Below are 5,306 nucleotides of genomic sequence, written 5' to 3'. Positions count from 1 at the left end.
TATCCGGTTCGGACCGAAAAAGCAAAATAATTTTCTTTTCTAAGCCACACCGGATAAACACTCTCCATCTCGGCACCTACCATGTATTCTCTATATTCTAAACGAACGGCTTATTATTGAGTCTTCTTCAACTACCAATGACAATGTATTTCTAATGTTTTTTTAACTAATATTTTTTATATTAATATTTGTATCGTAAAACAACATCAGCGTTTATCAGAATCATCTGTGTTAAAACCCACATAAAAAAGTTTACTAATAAATTATAAATTACTCCAGGATTGTTTTATTTAATTTCTTTACTGTCATAGCCATAACGTGTACCAGTAGGCCTATAATTATGTTGATTGATTTTAAAATAAATTAGCTCAGATAAAAACCTTGATAACAGGATGTGTCGCATGCAACAACTGGGGTGTCAGCTCAAAAGTTAAGGTCATATTAAGAGGTTAATATACAGAAATGTTACACATTTAAACTTGTCATTCATGTCTCAGCCATAATTTTGCCATTAAAGATCGATATAAACATAATTTTGCCCAAATATCAACCTAGATGAGAGTATGCACCGCCTGAAAAATATGTGGCTAAAAAGATCTATGTTATTTGTCTGGTACGATTCTTTTCCTCCACGCAAAATGTAAAGTTTAATTTATATAATTCCACCCCCCCCCCCCCCCCCATTCCCGACAAGAATACGATGATTTGGTGTTACCACTATATATGCTACGTTCTAAAATGTTAAAAAACAGAATTTAGTTGGTTCAAACAATATTTATTTAGTTATTCATATACAGCATGCAAGCAATATAATAATATACAATCATACTAGCAACTTTTGACGAAAAATGCTTAACACAGGGACTGCACAGTGTTAATTGACAGAACTGAGAAAACAGCTCGAAGCTAATGCTTGGCTCTTTTATGTCATTTTGAGGTGCTGCTGATAAGGTGTAAACAATTGAGCATATAACTACGATGTACATAATGTCGAAACAATGAATAGCGAATAATATAAGTACATATAAATATACAGTATCGGAATACAAAAAAGGTAAGGGAAATAATACAAACACGTAACAAGATGATGCATATAGCGAAAGAAATATATTACGTCTATTTACATCAGCATTGTTAATTTGTAATAAAGAAAGAGATAAAAGTGAAAGAGATATCGCAACTTGAGAAAGTTACGATAATAAAAGAAACAGATGCGGGGCGGGGCATCGTTAGCAGGATCCGGTTTGTTCGTGAGATGGGGTTATGTTAAAATATATGACTATCTCGGATAAGAAACTGAACATACGTGAATTTTCTCGTATGATCCGTCTTTGACACCGAAGAGAAGTAGTTGTAAAGTTATGGGTTGAAAACTTGATATATTGTCAAATAGAATTGCTCTTTTTTTGTTCTTACTAAGAATTTAGTTGATATGTGTATAAACCTACTTTACTTTATAGTGCCATGTTATTCTGTTGTTCTGTTAAGCAAGCAAATTGTTTCAGGCAATTGGCTATTTTCTAAAGACTAGTTTCTGGAGCATATAACTTTACATTATATCCTTTGATATTTAATATAAATATTGATCACTTTAAATTTAATATTTAAATATGTTCATTAAAAGTATAAACGAGTTTGAATGACTTGAATGTTTTCAGCAAAGTATACGAACAATCACACTACTTTTCAATCAATAACCATCTACCGTTGTATTTAATTAAACTGACGTCACGATACAAAAGTAACAGACTTACATATAACAAAACCATTTTTTATTTTATTTTATGCGGAAAATATATATTCTATAACATTACAATTTTATAGATTACATGTAATACCCACCCACGCCCTCAAAAAATGTTATTTGCATTAAATTGATAGTAAAATCATCTGTACAAATTGTAAAATACAGAAACATGTTTCTGACAAGTATTTACATGGTAACAAATGTGATCCTCATACATTCTGAGTGAGATAATTTAGTATCTCTCAACACCACAAGCTTTTAATACAATTACAATCAGTGGCAAGTTTTACCTCATATTTATTGTTGTTTATAATACCTATAATTGACTGTGCTTATCATGCACTAAATGACTGTTTAGTTGCTTTAATATGCAAAATTGATGCGTGGCAATGTTTTAAGTACGTCTCATAAATTAACATTGCGGTTATCAAACGTTAATGAACCCGATCACGAAGAGATACCTTTTATGTTCATGTGTCAAATACTAATAATTAGGAATCGTGTACATATCCTTCTAGGAATGGTCATTATAGATGTACATATATATTTAACTGAAACAACTTTAACTCATGGGTGTAAACTGTTAAATATTAAAACGTCTTCTTCTTGTTTGAATGAAGATAAGCGTGTGCCCAAAACAGTGTTCTTGTTCATGCAGACAGGCTATCAATAGAGTTAAATTTATTATCCCACTAACGTTGGATGTGGTCGTTTTCATTTCTAGTTTGCATTGGTAAATATATATTATAAATCATATAATTTGTTAGCACTATGTAAGGGAGTGAGATTTCTTTAGATAAATAACGTACTTAATGTCATACTTAATAATATATAGTATCCTGTGTAAACCACTTTAAAGAAACATGTTTTGCAACAGCACGCGCTTTGATGAGTTTTATTTGCGATAGGATAGAAAATGAAACACTGTAATATAAAATAAAGTGAAATCGTAGATTACAGTACAATAATAATGAAAATTCATTTTACCGCAATTATCATATCATGTTTTCAGTTGCCAGTACGAAGTATTAAGACTAAGTGCTCATATATATATATATATATATATATATATATATATATATATATATATATATATATATATATATATATATATATATACCAATACATAGTGCCAGTTACGCGGTCTCTGTAGTTTTCAGACTGTACTTACGAGGTCAATATAAAAAACGGGGTCTATATACAACCCCGCATTCTAGGCTCCTTTAATTACTATGAGGGGGGTGTAGGGGAGGTAATGCAATCAAATCTCACAATAAGGTCTTAAATCGAAAACCACAATCACGTCTGAAATTGAAATTGTATATACCTCGCAAATAAGTTCGCTATATATTTCCTTGTATAAGACGTTAAATAAATGACGTATTTATATACAATAATATAGTAGGTACCCCTATATACCTTAATTCGTGTTTATATCGGATAAAAAAGGGTATGGAGATACATGTATTTAAAGTGGGAACCCCATAACCTATTTCTAAATCAGAGACCCCGTAACTGGCCATATGTGTGAATATATATATATATATATATATATATATATGTAAATAAGACTTGTCAGTCGGTCAAAAACGTGTCAATAATCTCTCGAAATGTTCATAATATGAAACCAAAGTAAACATCACATGCCCTATTTTATATCAGGAAGTAAGGCAGATTTAAGTTTACGATATACACGTATATAAAATATTTCAATAAAACAACAAAGGAAAGAAATATAACCATGCGCCTCGTGTTCCATCTCTTTAACCCATTTAAGCCTAGTGGACTCTCCTATCCTTCTAAATTGGATCAATTTATTTCCAAAATAAGGGATGTCTTGTATATTTATTTCTATATAAGACTATTTATCACAGAAATTCCTTAAAGCAAACAGCGCAGACCCTGATGAGACGCCGCATCATGCGGCGTCTCATCTGGGTCTACGCTGTTTGCCAAGGCTTTTTTTCTAGACGCTAGACATAAATAGGTTAAAGAACGATTGCAACTCTTACATCTTTTGTATTTGTATTTTTTTTTTCGTTAAGCATGATGCAATCAGGATCATTCCTTTTTTTCCAATAAATCACTTGCCGAATTGTATTATTAATCGCTATATTTAGGAACAAGATGCTTATGATTGTGACATAAATGGATAATAACAGCTGTCTGTTGACACATATAAAGATAAACTGTGCGATAATCTTAAACACCTAAATGTCAAAATAATATTGAACATATTTTAAAATCAGAGGTTAATGTGCCAATATATTAATTTGTTCAGGTCTCAAAAATACATTTTCTTATATTGATCGGATCTCAATACATAGTAAAAACTTGTCTCCAGGAACAATATTACGAGTGACATTCTTTTAATGATTGCCATTTGAGCAATCGCCGATACGAGAAAAACATACATCACAAATCTCAACATCAAAAATAATATAGTCGGCGTCACCGCCTAGGAAAGGTCAAAGCAAAGCATCGGGGTATGAAGAGGAATTTTAAATAAAATTTTGTGGTTGAAAACTCAAGTGATTTCTTAGACTGCTTCTCTTCTATATCTCTTTCGAATAACTTGCTGCTCGAAACGAATTAATCAACATCAATAGTGTCATTAAAACAGATATTAAGCCTATCAGAAGCGTAATAGATGTCCACTTTTATCAGGGCCCATGATGACTTGAGATTCTGCACTTTCGTCCACGAAGAAGGGGAAGTGGACTTCATGAACAATTATTGTTGAGTCACCATTTTGTCATTGTGGGTCGGGAAAATATAACTTCCATTTAATAACCAAATACGAGTTGAAACTATGCAGTCAGTAATTTCTATCCCCTGCCGTCGATTGATTTGTTTCTAGCTATTATGCACTTGAGAGTTCATCAAATAAATTAATCGTCCATGTTGTGCATTTTTTGTAAAAAGATCCACTCGATTCAATGCAACAAAACACAGACACACACGTTCGCACCTTAATTTTGTCATCTACATGTATCTGTATAGGTTCACTACTGTTGGAGCGGGCGGGGTTCATCTGCATGTATCTGTATAGGTTCACTACTGTTGGAGCGGGCGGGGTTCATCTACATGTATCTGTATAGGTTCACTACTGTTCGAGCGGGCGGGATTAAGAATTTGGGTACTATACTAATAACAGAATGTTTGTATTTTTTTATTATTCATTTGTTCACTTGTCCAGATATTTTGCTGGTAGTAACATACTGTCACCTCTTTTATTGTTATTTAACGCCTTCTTACAAACAGTTATCCATTAATTTTAAACCAAACCGGATAGAAACTTTATACATGTTTATGTTTTATGTTACATTACATTTTATGACAAACATACATTATTGAACAACTACCATTTAGAATAAAAACAAACACTTTTATTTACGTGTAATGACAAGCAGGGTATTTTATTTAACAAGGCTTTCTGCACATAGATTCAAATTGCAAAGCTACTGACAAGCGTATGTCTGCAATTGCAACAGAGATCGACCTCAATGGCAACGCCGTATTGAAGAGTCGAGACGTCTGTTAACGTTGCGACATATTT

The sequence above is a fragment of the Dreissena polymorpha genome, chromosome 8, assembly GCF_020536995.1.
Source record: "Dreissena polymorpha isolate Duluth1 chromosome 8, UMN_Dpol_1.0, whole genome shotgun sequence".
Classification (NCBI taxonomy): domain Eukaryota; kingdom Metazoa; phylum Mollusca; class Bivalvia; order Myida; family Dreissenidae; genus Dreissena; species Dreissena polymorpha.
Note: the sequence above shows the minus strand (reverse complement) of the source record.